The sequence below is a fragment of the Drosophila santomea genome, chromosome 3L (assembly GCF_016746245.2).
Source record: "Drosophila santomea strain STO CAGO 1482 chromosome 3L, Prin_Dsan_1.1, whole genome shotgun sequence".
Taxonomy (NCBI): Eukaryota; Metazoa; Arthropoda; class Insecta; order Diptera; family Drosophilidae; genus Drosophila; species Drosophila santomea.
Window position 1 is genome coordinate 22,589,037 of NC_053018.2, and position 20,340 is coordinate 22,609,376.

General features: G+C 45.4%; 1 protein-coding gene across 5 annotated transcripts in view; it reads right to left on the reverse strand.

Moving 5' to 3' along the window:
- The window catches only part of LOC120447625 (teneurin-m), a 115,696-nt gene that overhangs the window by 80,542 nt on the left and 14,814 nt on the right, over positions 1-20,340 (reverse strand). The gene's annotated exons all lie outside the window — the stretch shown is intronic.

The window sequence follows — 20,340 nt, forward strand, 5'->3', positions numbered from 1 at the left end:
AGTAATTTTAAACTTATTTATGACGGAACTCATTCGTTTAATTAAATATATATTTTATGGGCAACAATCCGGGTGGAAAATGCACCTCCGATACTAGCTTGTGACACTTTTTGTAGCCAGTTGCCAATGATTTGCAAGGATACTATTCTACTACGTGTATTTGTAGCATTTGCCCATATGTATGTACTGTACATATGTGCAGTTCAAATGGCATGCGATTTTGCAGCAACAAAGTGGTTGCAATTGTTGCGGAAAAGTATGCAACGGAAAAAATGGAACAGGAAAGTGCGCAGTGCGCACTGTAAGAAAAATGGCTAACTTAAAAGTGCGGAAAAGTTGCAGGAAAACTGAACGTATACCCATAAGCATACTTTCTGCACCACTGCACCCCCTTCACCCCTTATAAGTCACAAAGGTACTTGAGGAATTTCTTTGCCTGGTTAACGCTATCCACATCTCCTCCCACTTACCCTTCTAGCCAATGAGAAAAATTGTATTGCACGGTTTCATGAATGTTTGCAATATGTGTATGTGAGCGGCTTTTATGGAAGGGCTGGCCACTATATTTTGGGCTCTTAAATGGGAAATAATAAATAACTGTCCTCAACCAAGTGCAGGACCTGAATTGCTTATCTTTTTTTTTTTTTTAAAAAAAAGGTTATGTAGAATTAAATTATGGTACTGCTACCTTGCTTATTTGCTTGTCAGACAACGAAACATCAATGTTTTTTTTATATATATCATAGGGGACTGACTATAGGGCTCTAAATCAACATCTTCAAGCGGTTGTAAATAAAGGAGAGTATCAGATTCGATGTGATCGCTGAAGCAGCGAACAAATTGCGCTAAAGAATCTGCAAAATGGATAATCGAGGGTCTGCGGTAGTCTCTCGAGCATTGATGTCATTACCAATGTAGAATTCCTGCTAGAACATGTGTCCAGCTCAGCGAACGTGTACCGCACACTCAATCGGCAGGGATTTGAAGGCCAAGATGGAGCAAATAATTGATTGACATAATAATGCCGAGGGAGAAGCTGCTGATCAGTTATGAGAACCATTGGTAATTGATTTTTAAAACAGCACAATCAGGACTCAAATTCAACTTTCCTCTCTTGTGTCAACTAGAGCAAATAAAACATCATTGTAATTGCAAAAGACAAAAGATCAAAGAAAAATGTTCTATGCCCTGGTCCCAATACCAAACGCAAACCCAATCGCAATCTTAGTCGCAGCCCAGTCCAGACACTTGTCTGTATTCCCAGACTGGCAAAAGTTGCCCATCAAGTCGAGTGCTGCACGGAATAATAGCCACGATAATCATAACGAGGCCGAGGATGATGACGTTGGCTTGTCCTGTCCGCGCAGATACAATTGTACCTGTGTATCTTTGTATCTATCGCATCTGTCGAGCATCTCTCAAGAGTGCGCAAAACACTCGTTAAATGTGCCAAAGCCAGAAATGTTTCTGCTCGTATTGATTTCAAGCGAGGAGGGGGTCGAACCCGAGCGTTCCTCAGCGTCTTTTGTGTTTTATGTCGCTCGCCTGTCCCGCCGTACACCTTGCGACTGTCAACGCCGCCGAGGAAAGGACTTGGCCCGGGATTGGGATCGGGAAGGAGGCAGCCAATGGAGCGGATGCCGTTGTCAAGTATTTATGCTAAGAGCTGTCAAACAAGTTGTAGTTACATTGATTACACGCCCCAACTGCTAGAATCTCTATATGGCATCCTTGCCTCCTAACACGATTGCATTACTTAGTGGGGACTGCAGCGGATTCATTTGGGACTCGAAAAGGTCTGGCCCCATTCACTCACGCAGCCTTAAAATCATATTTCCCCATCGATTGGTCGAGGAAGTTAGTTCAACTGATGTGGATATGGGTGGGGCATCCATAAGTTTAACCCTTAACCAGTTATCCCATCTACTCCCGGCCATTACGCACACCCACTGGGGCGGGCAATTGCCCAATTTGGCGAGCCAATTATTTTGGCCAACATCCAGCTTTTGTGCCAATTTGCAGACAGCGCTACTTGCATCAAATTGCAAATCCACACAAACACATTAAAACACAATTAGAGCCCGAGTGGAGCCGACGATTCAAGTGGAGTTGCAGTCAACTTCATTACACGAGCTGCGCCCACGCCTCGAAACATGGCTAGATAATGCCTTGAGATAGTGCGGCGGATACAGCTAAAGCTACAGCGATGATAAAATAAGTTCGCACAACCTGATTCGCATACGAGAACTGCTCCTGCAGGCAGGCACGCAAGTCCACCACCCTAATGAGGAATGCCGGGTGTTGTGGCCCTGGAGCTTGGTACAGACTGTCGCCAGAGCCGACATCGAACGCCTGGGATTCATTTTTATAGTTGGGTTTCTCTTTTTTGTGGGTCTGCAATGGGGTTTCCTTCACCCTCCCTCTTTGAGGGCGAGACAACACAATGCGGCTCTTGTTTTGGCAGCGGCAATTTGGCTAGAAATCCTTTGCTCAGTGGCACACACATCGCCGTCCCCCATTTTCAATCCCAATCCCCATCCCAGACCCACACCGGGTTCCCGGGTGCCTAGCAACACCCACTCGCTCGTTTATCTAGAAGGCCATAAGACAAGAGTGGTGGCCGGATTCCTTTGGCTCATCCGTCGGTCGATAAAGTGAGTGGAAAGGCATTTGCAGGGGGGCATTGGGGCGAATTCAATGGATGGATACAACTTTTGAGTGATTCTCGGAGACCTCATTTCTAAGGTACATACCGCGATCGCTCACTCAAGACCAATTAGGCCTAATGTGTGCTTCTACAGGCAACGCCACGTAAGTGACTTGTCATTTAAATTGAAACCCCGGGTCATTTTATGGCGAATGTACACACGTGTTTAGGCCCATAAAAACCGTGTCGGGCCCAAAGCCGCGTCGCAGTCAATGCGTAGATAAACACCATGCTCTCTCATCAGCGGAATCTTTCCGGGCACGTACCAAGCCAAGGCAAGCACAAAGCCAGAGTTGAACGACATTGGGACGCAGACGAAGAAAAAATTTACTTTGGTTATTCAGAGGCATTTCTCTCTCATGAAAATGAAAATAAATACACCGCAGTCGGGAAAACTTTAAATACTTGGTCGCTCCAGCAGTGATTTGTGCGCTGGAAACTATTAACGTCTCCTCGAAGGCGTCACGTGGGTGGACGAGGCCGGTGCCAAGATAGAAAGGAAAAAGTTATGACCGAGAATTATGAGACGACAGGCTAATGGGAAAATTGCCCGGCGCAGAAAGACACTCGATGTCTCGAGAGGAAGGAGTGAAAAGTATTTGCAAAATTGTTTAAACCGTTGGGATTTTCGTAACTGCGGTCGTTACTTATAATAAATTAAGTGAAATCTATTACAATTCCTGGCTAATATGTGAAGAGCTTGAGCCGCAGTGGTCAAAGACTCAGGCTAACGGCTTTCCTCCAGCAAACAACCACAATAATGATGGCTACAATCGATTACAATCTGTTTGCTTGTTAAGTTACAAGACCCAAGGAACTAACCCGTTTTCTCCACACATAAACGGCGGGGCACTGGGGCTAGGAAGGGGTATCTGACAATTTTACCATTTTTGCCATTCTGCTATTCGGCTGCCTCCAAAAGCGGCAAGCGGATGAAGGCCTCCATCTATGGACCAGGCCAATAAGCCAGTCAGCCTCTGAGCCACTCGACTTTTCACTGGTTCTAGCTCCGCTCGAAGTGATGCTTTATTTTGCCCATTTTCTTTTTTGGGGAAAATTGCGTTCCTTACCGTTACCAGCTTCCATGATTACGCTGTATTACGAACAAAAAGGGTCTTCTCTCAAGGCCCTGGTGTGTGAGCTGGCCCCATGATTTTTGGGAGCTGCTGTGTGGGGAGTTAATCGCTTGAGTTGCATCGCAACGGAGCGATCTGCAAAAGGCCTTATGATTGTCTCGCCTTCATATCTCACGCCATCGCTTTGTCCCCAGTTCGATGGGCCTGTGGAAACTCATTAGGCGTCGGACGGACCGTTTTGTTTTTGTGTGGCGATAAAGCCCACGTAAGTGGTCGGATCCCACAGCCCGCCCCTTCTTCTCCCGTTAATGAAGTGTTTTTTCATTTCGTTTTGGTTGATACATTTCCCTCGTCTCTCATATAGATTGCTCAATTGCAGACACCGCACCTCGAAAATGAAAATTGCAGACTGCAGAAAGGGGAAAGATGCGACGTGCTGCATATTGCTGTTGTTGGGTGCAGCGGCACACGCAAGCGCAAATGTGGATCCTACAAAAGCAAGCCTCACCCACCTACGCAAGCCAAATTGAAATTACAACAATCTCGGGGAACTCGAGCTCTGTCCAATCTTACTCTCCCTTTGGATGTCGCAATTAAAGCAAACAAGCTGTGGCATGCCACAAGGAAACAGGGGACTTTCCAAGGGACCGGTATAACTAGGCAACGGCTAAACAAGCCATTTTCGCTCATCAGCAACAACGCCCACGCCGAAACGCGATGCTGACTGCAGAAAAAGTGGTCAACATGACAACGTTGACATGCGACATTAGCAGAGGTACAACACAGGGGTTCCTTGGGATCCCCTTACACTTCCCTCTTTGTGTCCAACACAAGAACCCAGCTACCCAGGTTCCTTTCCGAGCTCCTTGCGTGCTCCTCGCCTATGAAAAATGCGCGCAGCACACGCAAAAAATCGCAGCGCATTCAAATCTCAGCATGTGCGTGAGCACACGAGCAAGAACAGCGGTGCGGGCCGGTTGCCAAAACATGTTATCAAATGCTCCGACGCACCGCAAATTGCCAGCCCGGACCACGACCACGACGGGCGAAAAACAAGAAGACGACCCTCTTCGATGCAGTCGCGAAAGTTGCGACTGGCAATTTGAATAATTAATTTCCGACAATTACGCGGGATAGGAAGCGTCCCGGCGAGAAGACGAGGCCACTGTGTCAGGTTCACGGAGAAAGGGAGTCCAGGTCTTTCTCGCAATTTTTCCAATCACTGTGCGGTTCTTCATCTGCGATGCGTTTTATCTGTGCCGTTTTCTATCGCATTAAATTAGCAAATTATCGCCGAGTCGTAGGCAACTTTGAAACTCATCCGATACAGCCACTTCTTTTAAAATCTGCCATGCAAAGCACATCAATTTTGCATTACCTTGATTCAGAACGCTTTCCACGGTCAACGATTGAACTAAGATTTCAGGGAGGTAATTTGTAAGAAACCCATACGGGATAAAAAGGTAGAACTTGTCAAAACGCTGTTCTTGTCGGTATCCACGAACTTCATAACTGCAGGCATAACCTGACGTTGCCTGGAAGGATTCTCCTCAGCTCCTCGTCCCATCTCGTCTTATTTTAAATTCAATGCACGCTACAGTCGCCGCCATTTAGTTGAGATCTTTTTGCTTTCTTGGCTCCTCTTCTTCAATGGATATTTTCTTTGGCCCAGTGGTCTGTCTCCTTTGTCTAGAGCCGTCTTCTTTTTGTTGCGCCAAAAACAATTCAATCTGCACATCCCAGACAGCAAAGTCATAGTTTTTTTCCTTTGCGCACTAATTATGCAGATGCATAATCCGAGCGGCCCAATCCGAGTTGCCAACTCTGGAGCGTGGGTGGACTGACTTGGCCAGGGCTGCCGCCTTCGAGGCTAAGGGCCATAATTCATGCCGCGTCTGTTTTGAAATTGAAAGAAAATAATTACGAGGCAGCGGAAATTGAATTTCTTATTACAGCCACAGCCAGTCGACTAAGGCGTAGGGCTGGAGCTAAAGTCGCTCCGCGACAATGGAATTGCCTTACGAATTAATTAAAATCCATAAACTATGGCCACCTCTCGGTTCTGTCTGCCAGCTCCTCGGGGCTCTGGTCATAGGTCAAGGCCTCGTTCGATACGATTCGTTGTTCGCACTTAATATGCATTGTATTTTGATTTATCTAGCTGTAAAGGAGGCGTGCCGCCTTTTTGGACTGCCTTTGCATATTTCATTAGGCAGCCAATGAATTCCTCCCGGGGCACTGTGTCTTGAATAGTCTGCCAAGGGGCTTATCGATTCGATATAGTAGTACAAGTCTTCGGCCCCTAATGGTTTTTTAAGTAATTTTGTTTCAGCTCTCTGACTCTCTGTCTAATGCGTCTATCTTTGGGCCCAACACTTCCACAACAAATTTCCTGTTCCAACATTTAAACAATCCCCGACGAAACTTTGTTTACAAGTGCATTCCAACCGGATTCTAAAAGCTCTCTCTTTGTATCCCTCTTATTTTTTAACACTTTTTTTTGGCTTAAGCTTTGGTAAAATTTCTTTGTTCCGATGGGTTGCTGTTAATCATTGGACCCCAAAACCGAAGGCACCTCAATCTATTTACGTCATGTTAGTGCCGCAACCTGATGGCCACTTCTTGCTGGCCCTGGCTGTTCATGATGTTGTGCACTTAACGACGCTAAACTCATTAGTATTTTCCATTTTTCAATTTTGCTACCGCAGCCCTGCAAAAAATAACACTGAGCTCGAAATACCGAAACCCTAACACCTAGCCGGATCTCCCACGGCCCCCAACCCGAGAAACCCACTGCCTCCTGGCAGCCGCAGCCACAAATTACAAATTGAAAGTAGTTTGTATCTGCTGTCTCTTCTGCTGCAGCAACTCCCGCCGGCAGTAAAAAATGTAAGTGCATAAGCAAAGTAGCTCCTCCTGGACCGAACGGGTCCCCTCCCCCCGGATCACTTTGTGAAGAGGGCATGTTATGCACTTTTTCCTGCGGCTACCGAAAAATATATACCAGGAGAAACAACTCAGAGAGCGAAAAACAACTTCTAAGTGGACGGCCGAAAGGAACGAAAGCCAACTGGGCACTTCAAATGCGGATGAGCCGAGCAATGGCCAAATGCAAGGGGAAAAGGGCAACTCCGTCATTGTCTTTGGCCTGGTCTTGACAATTGTTTCATTCATGAAGTTGCTGGGGCTTTGTTTTGTTTCGGTATCTGGAATTGGGCCTGGGTCCAGACCCAGACCCAGACCCAGACCCAGGGCCTGTGCTTGGATTGCCGTCAAAGATTTTTCGTGTCTCTGCTTGGCTGTATGTATCTGCATGGCCCAGAACGAGGAGCGAACTAAGTGGAGTGAATGGGGCTGTCTAACCCATAATTTGTTTTACTTTCGAGAAATTAGGAAGCAGCCGAGGCAAACATATGCGATGTCTGATTATCTGCCATGCAGAAGGAAATGAAAGCTGAGATAGTACGAATCGAGTGAGCCGAAAATATCGGCAAAGCGAGTCATAATATTAATGCCACTGCTTTCCTTAGCTAATCGCCGATAGTTTGTCTTGCCCAGAGACTTCCGTCCTCGAACATTATTTTTGGGTCATTTGTTTCCACTCAATGCCGAGTCCCAGACAGAGATACATTTGTATTTCGTGCTAATCCTTTCTGGTGGAAATAGAGCTGTGGCTCGGCGAGCGGTCCCATCCATTAGGGCAACCCAACGGGGGGATTAGTTTAGCCCCCTATAAACTGCTTCCCTGACTGACAACGGCAGAAATTTGTGCCGTCTGAGGATGCATTTGAAAATCATTATTAATTGCAATACTTATGAGCTGCCATCTTTTGTTAATTTCGAAGTGCAGCCGCATTCTACGAACCCCACACACTCTTACACATTCATCGAAAATACGTGCTATAAATGACTAATTCCCTACGGCCGTTGTGAGGTCTCCCATATTCCTGTAGTCAGCTTTTGTCTATTTCTAGTGGTCGCCACTTTTGTCTCGTTTTGTCTATTCATTCGCTCATTCCCTCCATCAATTGTCTGGCGATAACTATCTGTGCTATACATGCCCCTGGAGGATATATGTTAGGCTGGAAAATATTATCTAAGGGTTGCGCTTCTACATATAGAAATATTTCGGAGCGCCTGGGTGTAAATATTTGGACAATTTACTGACATATCAGAGCTTTAGCTTTCTTGAAATACTTAAAAAGATCTCCCGATAAATACGAGAGGTACATCATAACTCACTAGTAAATATGTATATGGCTGCTGGGTTTCGGTTTCGTTTACATACCTGAAAGCAGAAGAAGAGAAACCAAAGATTAGCATAAGTTAAAAATATAATTTATTCAAAAAAATCCATTACTGTTTCATCGCTTGAATCCAGCGAAGGTGAAATTGCCTCAACAACTGTCATTTTGACAGCTGGCTCAGATGTCAGCCCAATAAAAGGGACTGGGTAGAGAATTGGTTTGAGAACGAGCAGTACAAGAAACCGGCAAAACAAAGAAGGAACAAGAGGAAACTGAGCAATAAAGCCAATAACAAAATGCAACAACAATAACAATGGATGGCACAATGTTCACGGGGCTGGATGGCGGAGCAGGAGTAGCGACGTTTTTGTTAAATTAAAAGTTTATGAGGCATTAAATGGTCAACAACAAAGAAAAGTTGCCAAAAAAGAAGTAGAAGCATAGTCATTCGAAAAACTGCGTGCGAGGGGAGTCAAAAAGTCATTAAGCCAGCGATGACGACAACAATATTAAATTGTCATGCCGAGCTTCAGCTGCTTCCTCAGCTTCTTGCTCGGCCACAGGTCATTAGACCCACGGGCATCTAAATTGCATTATCAACGCCAATAACGGGACTCGCACTACCAACATTCATAAAAACGACATTATTTGTCAACGCCAAAAGCATCATCGCATTGTTCGTAGAGGGTTGAAGTCAGAATACTCGGGGTGTGAACGTTGCAACCATATGGCATTCGATCGCCCACTGTTCACAAATCTTTTCGGTGCCAAAAGTGCAATTAATTATTTTTTATTAAGTGTTCGCTCTAATGAAGTCGCTTAGGGGACTTAGGATCTGGTCTGTAGCTCAATACCGCTCCGTAAGCAGCAAAATTTGTTAGGTATTATCGCCAATGGCAACTGCATTCGTTTAATTATAAGGACATGTGGCATCGACAGTTGTGACTAATGACATTAGAAACCGGCTGGCACGAGTATCAACCCAACCGGCAGCAAACGAAAGCCGAAAGCCCAACATAATCTCCGGCGTTTGCGGCCGCGCATTTACAATTGGATTTCTTTTTCAATTTCCATTGTTTGCAACCCTTCCGACCGCACTTTGCCCCAGGGGATGGGCTGCGGTTTTTCGCTGCATCCCGAAAAGAAACTATTCAAAAATATTCAGCAGGTGAGTGCGGGAATTAGCATTGCTGTGGTTCCCAGTTCCTATAGCACCCTGTTCTATTTATGTGTGCTTGTAACCTCGTTTTGAAATTAAATAAATCTCTCAAATTCCATAAATTAGTCCTCACACGATGATATATGTACACTGGCAGACACGACACGAACTCCATTTATTTGGAGTCTTAAGTCCCGGGTAGTGTCTTGTGTTTTAGCATATAACCCATTTACAAGGAGTCGACACAAGCTGTGCCATAGACATTAGACATGTCTTTGGCTGTGCTTGATATGGGATTTTACATATGTGGTTATGGTTGTGCCCAAAAATCGGTTTATATGGTGTGTGAATGGGCTTCAACCCGATTTGGATACCAGCGCAATTAAAGACAGACGTAGAATAGCTCTAGCCATCCGTTTTCCAAGAATGTCCAGTACAAGCCGTAGCCAATGCATTTGGAACCCTTCTCAGCTCCATTCATCTCCCGAAGACTTTGAGTCAAAAACAGAAACACTGGAGAATCGGTTTCCAAAATGAATATGAGTTTGACTGATTAACCAATGCGAATCGATTGTCTGCACTCAGTTTAAGATTGCCACAAGTAAGTTCCAGATTATCCTTGTCCGTCCCACGTGCTCTCATGCCACGTAAATTTCTGAAACCAAACATAAAAAGCAAGAAGGAATATTCACATATTTCCTCCGCTTCGTCTGCTTTTTTCGTGGCTGTCAGAAATGACAAACGCAAATGATTTATGTGTGTTTGCATGCGTGTAAATGTCATTAAGAGGGTGAGTCCGCTTCGCATGCGAGGGTGGGGCTTCAAGAGCGAGTAGTAAGTAGTAGAAGCATCGATTTGCTGGCTTTGACTTTCAAACTGCAAATTGTTGACATTTAACGACGACTATTCGTTCTCTACCATTTTCTCCGCAGTTCTCCTCGCCATAAGCATCGCCTTGAATTGACATTAAATAATGAGCTATACTGCGACGCATGAGAATTCGCCAAGATGGGTGCGGCATATGCTGTCTTAGTTTTGGAAGCTGAATTAGTCATAGTAGGGACTTTATCCCTCGATTAACATATCGTTAACATGCGGTACAGTGGGAACTCTACTCCACCCCATCGTTGGGCCAATTCATCATCTGTCCTGACTTTGCATGTTCTGCTTCGTTGATTTTCCCTGCTGACCAAAAACTTTGCAGATTGCTGATCTGTCTTACATTTACTTGTACTTTTTTTGCCTTTGTTAATTCAAGGCATCTGGTTTCGCTGCCTTTTACTCATCAGCAGCTATCACTCAGTTGTCCGTCCGCCAGTAGGCAAAACATTTTGCACAACTCTTCAAATTAACATTTCCTCGGCGCACAAGTGTGGCGCCTGCGCGGTGGCAACTGAATGCCTAATTAAGCTGCCCCTGGTATTCGCTGTTTGTCGGAGGTGTGCTACAGTAGCTGCTGTGCAATTGCACATTTTCCCGACTCAGCTCAGTATTTACCATCTATTATGCACCTTTTGCCGCCACACCAGTTGGTTCTCCGCCTTGTATTTTTACGTTGACAGTTTGGCATATTTTTACAGTTGTTGCTGTTTCTGGGTGCAGTCTTGAAAGTTTACTTGATTTTGCCCAAATAAAAAAAGTCAAAATTGCTGCGTGCTATGAGCGATTGCTGAAATCGTATGGAATGGCTCTAAGCCATTGGCTGCATCTAATGCGAGAGAAGCCATGGATATGGCGACGACAGTTCCTATTTGCTGATTTGCTATGGGCAACATATGTTCAAGTGCTCCATTCTTCTGCCACATCATTTGTTCATTAGCATGGACTTAACACTCGATTCCGGGCTTTTCCTACAATCCGCTCCGTTTGGCGGAACTGACGTCTGTTTTACCAGCCATCATGGGATAATTTACAGGACACACAGCCGCAGTGAGCGAAAGGGGGATATGTATTTCATATTAGTATCCTCCGCAGTCGTTGCTGTTGTTGTTGTCAACTTAATGTCCCTTTCAGACCTGCGCGCCTTAATATCCCTTTTTCCTCAGCCTTAACACATTTAATTAACAAAGCAATTAAGCATGACAAGGCATAAGGCAAAAGCAATGAGAATGGAAATGAGAACAGAGAAAGCGGGAAAAGCGAGTAAGAAAAGCATTTTAAATTTAATTTATATTTGGGAGGGTGTCCTTTGTATACCTCCCGGCTCGGTTCGGTATTCAGCATGTGTTCCGTTCCGTTCTGTTCCGTTCTGTTCTGTTCACCACTCCGTTCCGTTATTATTATGAAATAATGCGTCGGAAATATTATATGTGTATGTGAAAGGAAGGACGAAGGACTCTGCCATGATGACATTTTTATTGCTATCACTCTTCTCTCCCGCTGCTTGGCGTAAAACAAAAGGCAAATTTATGCATAACAAGGAATTTTTTAATTAAATTTCTGACCCAAAAGCTCTCGACGAGGCCAGAATGAAGTTGGCCAGAAACAGTGGATATGAAACGGAAAAGTTTCTTACATATTTTTTGGCATTTTAGACACCCATCACAGATTCATAAACACTTCATCAAGGTTCAGCAACAGCCTATAAAAGTTTCTTTCCCGACTTGGAACACAAAACGACTTATCATTTTCTGACAGCTAACAATGAGTTCGCTTCAGTTGTTTGCAGTGATGGGGATGCATTGGGATCGGTGTAATAAAGAAACCTCTGCTCAAAAGGCATAAGTCAAAATTATGCGACGCTTCTTTCACAATGCGCTGGTAATACTACTTGGGACGCTACGTTTTATCTCTCAAGCGTATCTTAAGCGAAGCGTAAAAGTGCAGCTCATGTCCTATCCGTGAATCCCCGGAAAATGCAAGTTCACCCTGGTGCCATCATCGATCATGGACAGCTTTCATGGAGGGCACCACGCACATGTGGTGCCACAGTAACTACGCCCATGTGTTACAGTTTAACCCTGTTGGATGGGCGTACCAACAGCTCTTCTGGCAACGATCAATCATATCAAAACATTCTACATATTTCATTTTCCGTTTGTTTGTTCACTTCGTGGGGGGGGGGGGGGGGGGGTGGGGGATGTACCCTTGACATTTTAAATACTGATGGCGAACAATAAAGAAAATATTTAAATAATAATGAGTCTTCTCTTTTGTGGGGGCCCCGTGACGGAAGTATTTACTCTGCACTAACCTCGCTTCAACGATTAATTATCATGAGAGATGAATAGATCTGGGTCTGCCCAGATCTTCCTCTTGTTTGTCTTTTCCATTTGCAAATTCAATGACCGCAATTGGGAAACTATGTCAATCGCCATACAGCACTTTCACCCTCCGCTACGGATTGCGTTCGCACGCACGGAGAATGCGAGAACGAGAAATCATCAATGAAAACATGGCCTTTCCCACATCATAGATGCACGCAAATCCTGCCGAACGCGTTGCAGCCAGTGCAATTGCGGTCTCAGGCCGGCAATCAAGTGAAATATGAGTCGCGTAATTGCATGTGTGTGCGGTTGGAGCGGGCGCAGAGCGGCAGGACGGGAAATTATAAGCGAATTAAAGCTCTGCACCGAAGAAAGCCAACGTAACCCCACCTGAGAACCCACCTCGCAGGGGTTCACTGAACAGTTATCTGCCCGAAGCCGCCGGTTCAAGTTTTAAGGTCAATCAATGGCGGGTAAGGCCACAAGCGGATGAAGCCACGTTTAAAATTCTATTTGGCGCACAGCAGCAATTTACGAGGAGCAGGAGGTGCCGGGCACCAGCCTGGCATGCTGATGTACTGCCAAGCCGCCAGACCAGAGTAACTGCTGGGTAATCGCATGCGGCGCAGCTTAAGCATCGCTATGCAGCCTCAACCTCATCTCATCTCGCCGTCGTGTGCCATCAATGGACTCTGACTGACTCTGCCTCTGACTGGGAGTACGGAGTGCGGAGTGCCAGCCAAAAGCTAAAGCCCGATGCAGGGGACAAGATAAGACTGCCAGGCTCGCTGTTGGGTCTCATCTTCCCGCTGCCCTACACTGGGCTGAATGGAGATGGCCGAACTAGATATGCAGTAGGATGCAAGGAAGCGGCTGTTTAGGAACTGGGTTCTATTTGGGACGAGTGGGTAGAGAATCTGGGGATACTGGAGACGAAACTGCCAAAAGATGCCACAGCAAATGTGTCCCTGCTTTGGCATTTTCTTTTGCTTTCTTTTCCCTCTGTCCCAACACTATTTGCTACTTTTTGCTCAACCTTACTGGCAGCGCTTGGCATGCGTCGCATATATCACAACTTCCAACTTCCAACTTCCAACTACCGACTGCCAGCCCCTGTCCCCTTCATAGCTCTCTCTTCCCTTGCAGAGCTTGCGGTTCTCGTGAGCTGCATGGCGATATGGGATTAAGGATGGGGTGGAGATGGAGATGGAAATGGGCGTCGGGATGGGTGGACAAGACAAGGCACCGTTGACGATGATGATGCCTCTGATCCCCATATGCAATTTTTGTGTGTTAGCTGGCACAACATCAAGGTTAATGGCTGAGAAGAAAGCACTTGGGCAGCCTGCCATGAAGTTATGCCTCCCCTGTGCTCTCGGCCGGCTTTGGCTGGGAAATGTACACCGCTTTGGCTAAACATTTAAGCTGCTCATTTCCTAGGAAATCAACGAGCTTCGGGTTCGGCCTCAGCAGGTCTAGCTCTAGTCGGAGCCTTCCGTTGTCCCATGTCCATCCACTGGGATGGCTATTTTTGGGCTAATGATGCTCTCTGACCAGCATCGAGAAGGCAAGGCATCAGCGGCATCGCTGGCCAAAGCCGCTCGATGTCCATCATTTATCTGGCTTCGATGTACAGGCCATGTTTATGTCTATAGGCTGTTATGGACATGAGTCACAGTTAGACGACGACGATAGACAATGCGGTTTTAACGGAAGTGTTACAATGAGACATTACGATAGGCGATTCCAGAGGGGGCTGACTGAGAAGTAGAGGTCTGTCCTACGTCCAGTGGCCCATTACCATCTCATCCCTTTCCATCCCATCCAATCCAATTCATGGACCCTGTCAGTGTCAGTTGTCCTGAGTGGAACTCGAGTGTGCACCGCTTCTCCTCTGGTTATTTGCTTAAGTGCAAATATGAGCAACTATTTGCTAAATGACAGTTATTGCTGATTAGCTGTCAGACATTTTGACAGCATGAAGAATGATTCGCATTTTCGTTCGGCTTGGAGTCGGCTTCGAGACCTGGCAGCCCGGTTAAGTTAATGTTCGGGCCTGGACTTGCAGTTAATGATGTAGCATATAGTTAATTAGAACATTAGTCTTTCGGTCGGCCAGCCATACAGTTGTAAGAGCAAGTTTAAATCATTAACAGGGCACTGCGGGCTGTCAAAATCTGTGGCTGCCGATGGGGGAAGTTTGGCCTGAACGAATAGGATAGATGAAATTGGGCGGGTGATGTATGACCATTTATGCCGGTTAAGAGCTTCAGTTCTAGCTCCTGGTGCAGTGCAGATGGAAAAAAAGGGGACGTGCAGAACAAGTGGTACACCCAGACTATTAACATCCAGACGAAATAACCAAAGACCGAGCCGAAAGCTACGCATGCCAAAATGGCAATGCAGAAATAATTAGGCAACACTGAAAAGGCACGAGGGGCAATAAAAACCAATCGCCTTGTAGCCAAAAACGATCCTGGGCCCCAAGGCGATGAGAATCGTCCACAGGTTTGTACCTGTGCCGATCCCAGTCCCAAGTTAAGGGGGTCGATAGTCGAAGGTGCAGTCGGAGGTGCTCGGCTAAAATTGATTATGGCCAAAAGCAGCTCACAAATGGCCAACAAGGGCCGGAGAACGGCAGACGATGGAGATGCATTTTCTCTTTCTTGGCTATTTTGCCTTATAAGGTCGTGCACATAAATAAGCGTAGCCAAATGCATTGCGGCAGTCTCAATCGTCTGAGTCTGAGTTTGGGTTTGAGCTTGAGACTGAGACCGGGGAATCGGCATGCGGCATCTTCAGCATCTTCGCATCTCAGAGCAGCTGCTCTGGACAACGGAAAATAGTCGTGCTCCAGCAACGGCAACTTTAACACCGGCAACTTGCATTGAGTACCATCAACATAATCAACAATCAACTGATGAGAAAAGGAAATGAAGAGTCAACATAGGGCACACAATATGCACAATACGCAGAAGGCAAGTAGAGCGCATGGATGACTTTCAAGACAATCGAATCCGAAAATGGAAATGCATCTAGGGTGTAGTGGGGTCAGCTGACATTAGCTGACCGCAACAACTTGTACATTGCCTTGGCCTAAGCCGAAGCCCCCAGCTCAATTGGAAGCTTATTGAGCGGTTGTCAAAACGAAAATTTCTTTTACTAGCGTAATAAAAAAACCGGGCTCTAGAAATTAAAGACCTCAAGTGCCCCAAGAAGAAAGAGAGTCATTTGGAGAAAGAGAAAAGCTACACACATGGAAAATTAAATAGTCTATACCTACAAACTTGACCCAAAGATAGTATTTTTAAATTGATTGTTTTTGATGAACCATTACTTTCGGAAATTTATCGATCTCGCTTCAGTGGTATTATATGGGATGCAATTGCCTGCATAAGGCTGAATTATTTTCCAAAGCCAAATCTTCTCTGATCAGATCTAAGTTTCCTGCGCTCTCTTCTACACTCGATTGCATCTTTTGTCTACAGCGTGCTCGACGTCTTTGGGATCTTCTCGGAGAAGAAGATCTTCGAAGATCGTTCGATTTTGCGGCGCGCTATTAAATCGTAAATTGGTTGGGCAGCGCTGCCGCTGCGGCAAACATGTCTGAATGCCACATCGTATTGAACCGGCTCCGCCTCGATCGTGAATCGTGTGTAATTTGCTGGCCCAACCCGGCAACTCCAGCTCACCGCTGGCTTAACCACTTTTGCTGCTGCGAATGCGCGTGGTTCTCTTTGGTTTTTTGTGGTTTCGCTGATTGTCGTGGTTCCCCCGTTGAACTCCTCAATATCCTCATCTGCTGGGGTTCCTGTCCCTGTCAAGGGGTACTCAATTCTTCCTTTTCATTGCTTTCTGTACGTTCCTCGTCGCCTCTTTTGCGCTGCGGTTTATCAACGCTTTATTACACTGACGTTTTGTCAATTTGATTGCCATTGATTTCGCTCTTTTGCCGACCATCCTTCCTTCGTTTTCCCATTACGGAGACCTTGAACTGTCTCCTCACTGTCACTGCATGTGACTGTTTACTAAGCTAATGGCTCGGACTCTAAATTGCTTCCCGGTAACGAGCTTCAAGTCAGCTCCAATGCCCCGATCTTTCGGCTTCACTTCAGACTATTTCACTTTCTCAAAAGTCATGGCGGCCAGCACTTGATTTTTATGCAATCGATTGTTATGATTTGATTTTTTGGGGTTTTCCTTTTCATTTTGCTGGTGGCCAGATATCAAAAAATTGTTTCGTATGCTGTAAATTTATTTTGTTCGCCGAATTGTGGGTGTTGGTAACTGGAAATTGGAAACTGGATTTGGATTTGTAAATGGAATTGCTAGCCCAGGGTGAATAGCTTCACATGCATCCCGATAAAGCCCGTTGGCGAACGTTTCACACGCTCTCCATAGAGGTTCTTCAACCTGACATGGCCAGCGACGATGCCTCGCCTCTGATAACCCAAATGACAACTTCATTTTCAACCTATTCGATGTCCATTTCCAAGCCCATCTTGATCCCGTTCCCTGCTCACATTTCATGGCCCTCGGTAAGGCACATGTCGTGGCCGTCATCATCATCAGCATAGCTAACGTGGCGAATAATAATCGAAGAAACCGTCGAAAGCATGCTCCAGTAGAAGAGTGTCAGCGTAGTGACAACTTTATTGCCTCTAAATATGGTTAATGACCGCAGTCATCCGAAATTCTTGTCGACATATCGAGGGCCATTGGCACGAATAATGTCAAATGTCTTTAATTGTTTCCAAGTGGTTTCTTTCTCAAATTCCCGCCCACTTACCTCACCCTGACCCCACTCCATTTAGCCTCTTTCTAATCTGCGTGGGCTGAACAGACGCCTTCGCTGATTTATTTAAATTATAAACAAAAAGGCCACAAATCGGCGGGGCTTGGTGCTCGGGATCTTTGAAATGCGCCGCCATCAAATTATTGCTATTGGCATCGACCGCTGCCACATGTGTGTGCCCCATGCCCCTGCACACCCCACTGAGTGCTTCTCGCGTTGCTGATTAATATCTCACAAAATTTTTTGGCTTTTTGACGAATTATTTACCAACTCATTCGCTCTCGCATACTTTGGTGCTGCGATTTCTTCCACAAATGCCGACTAGAACAAACAAAATAATCAACATTTTAGCACTATTTCCATAGATGGGTGTCTGGTGTTTATTTTGTTCTCGGTGTGTTTTATGACTTGCTTAAGTGCTCGGCTGCAGATTGATTGAGTTACATTCAGTCAGCCCGACAAACCGGCGAGCAAACTCCAAATATAATTTGTAGATTCTGAATCTGACTCCGGCTGCACAATAAATTCTAATCTGAGTATTCCAATTCTGGGATCGATTTGCAGACTGACTGGAAGGCTCGAATCTGCACCGTTTGCCCGCTAATCAAGTTATCTATGGGTTGGCTCATTTTCATTAGATTCGATTAGATGGTGTCTGGGTTGCGTTTATGAGGATTAATGACTGGAGTGGGCATACATTTTCCCGACTCAAGGCTGCTCTGCCATTTCGAATTTCCCAGCAACCATATGTAGGAGACAAAGCAGTTGGCCCAGCAATTTAATTTCCATTTAAAAAGAGAAGTTGGTATCATTCCAAGCCATGAGTTCCATGAGTAGTTTCTTGTTTGCCCCACCAAGTGATTAATTAGTCTGTCCGCCCGAGCTATATGTATGTATCTGCCTGTGTGTCTTCTGTGGTTGCGGATTCCATCTGATGGTTTAATAATAAGACAAAATTGTCTATTGTGCAAAGAGTTTGAGCTTGCTGATGACCCAAAAAAGATGAGTTCAAAAGCCAAACTAAATCATATTTGGTCGGAACAGATGGCAAACACGCAGAAAAAGGATGCGGGACTGGAGGAGCATAACAAAAATTGCTAATTGTTTGTCTTTTGTTAAGCTTTCATCCATCTCGTTCCAACGATACTTTCTACAATTAAACGGAGATGTTTTTCGTCTCCGCTTCACTAATCTGCGGCTTTTCGAGGTGGAGCGTTTGTAGAGTGATTACCTCAGCATTTGGTATTAAGCTGTTTCTGCTCGGGATTTTGTAAGTGAAAGCCTTTGTTGGGCGGATCTTATACAACCCGATATCATTTGGTGTGAAATACTAGAATGCTACAATATACCATTAAAATAAGAAGGCTGAAGAGTTAAAAAATGTGTAGATATCGATCATAGACCCTGCCCCCAGTTCAGTGACCCGCAGCCCAAAGCCGACATTTTCCCCGAGGCACCGCCCACTGCCGTGCCCCAAATTAAGGCTTCACAGCTTATTTAGGGTTGCCAATTTTATTTAAATTCCTCTTCAGTTTGGCTCCTGTCCCCTCTTTACCGACAAGCCGACCGTCATCAAACATTTGCACGTAAATTGTCAAGAAGAAAGAAGTAAAATAAATATTGACCTTGCGTTGTAATAACGCAGCATTAACAGCAACAGCAGCACGAGGAACCCCAAAATGGCGGCTAGCTACGGAAATAAGAAACCAATTCCCGCAAAGAAACGGGAGCAAAACAGGAAGGGGAACGGAGCGGGAATGGAAGAAGAGCCCGGACCACTCAGCCAGGCCGAAAGTTTAATAATGTAAATTTCGCTCTAAGCTATTTCCAAAGACTAATGGTTCGTTTAGTGAGGGCCGGGCAACCCCTGAAAAATTCAGAACGGCAAGGCGACTCAGAGGAAAAAACTTTTTCTCACACGCTCACATGGTGGAGCAAAAGAAATCGGCATAAGGCCACCGCCAGATTGCGTGTGACGCTACCTCTGCCCTTCTCCCTTGCCAAGATTCCAGGTTATGCAAAGAACAGTATCCTTTGGGCGATAACAAGATATGATGGAGAAACGTAAAACTGAAAATGAACCGAAATACTATAATTTTTGACAGCTGAACCGTGGTTTTCGAGAAGAAATCATATTAAATTCCTTAAAACTAAATTTGTTTCATTTGTAAAAAAAATAAGTTATTTGATGAAGGCTTCTCTTTTATTTACTTTCTTTTAACACTTTAGTTTGAATAATTTTCACGGAGTGTAATCTTGATGAAGCTCAAAACTTAGAGGCCTCCCCGTATGTTGTTCTTTTATACGCCCAGGAAAAATTCTCCTGAGCCTTTTTAGGAACGTCTCGTGCTTTCATCTTTATGTCAACCTATCGATTTTGCTCCGCATCTTTATTTCGCACTTTCCGCTTCTCGGGAATCCGCCCTCATCAGAATGCCACTTAAGACAACTTGCAACCCCAGTCTTGCGCTTCCTGGATAAAATTGTTTGTTTCGGGATTTGCATGATTTTACACAGACATCCATGGCCGATCACCCCTTTATTGCTGGATCTATGGGAAGTTAACGCATATTTATTGTCGGTTTTTTTTTTGTTTTTTGCACCTTTCTTCGTTTCTTTTCCATCTCTCGACTTTGAATCTCTGGCTTTCTTTCATGCTCCAATGAAAACGTTAATAAACGCCTGTCCTGCCGCCTCCTTGTCACCCTGCCGACCGACTGACTGTCTGTTTGTTTGTGTCTTTGTTCCCCGGTGCAGTGGGTGTGAGGAAAAGCCTTTAGCGCCTAAAATTAGACTTTCGTTTGAGAGCGAAAGTGGGGAGCAGCGAGGGTGGATATGGGTTTGCCGGGGCCTCGACAACTCAATCAGCTTGATTAACATTTCACTGTGCAGCCTTGGCATTTGCCTTGCATTAGCCAGCGACGTCTCGAGTGTTTGTTTTTGTTTCGCACCCTGCGAAGACCCTGGTCGTCCGCGGGGAGATGAGGTGTGGTGGGGTGGTGCGATGAAGAAGCTTTCGAGAGAGCTGCGCCTGATTTCACTTTGGCCACAATGGATTTGTTGTTTGCAGAGTGCTGAGGAGGCCAAAAGCCCTGCTAAAAGGCTCTTTAGCTGAGGCGCGTAGGAGGAGCGCTTGCCGAGGATTTTGTT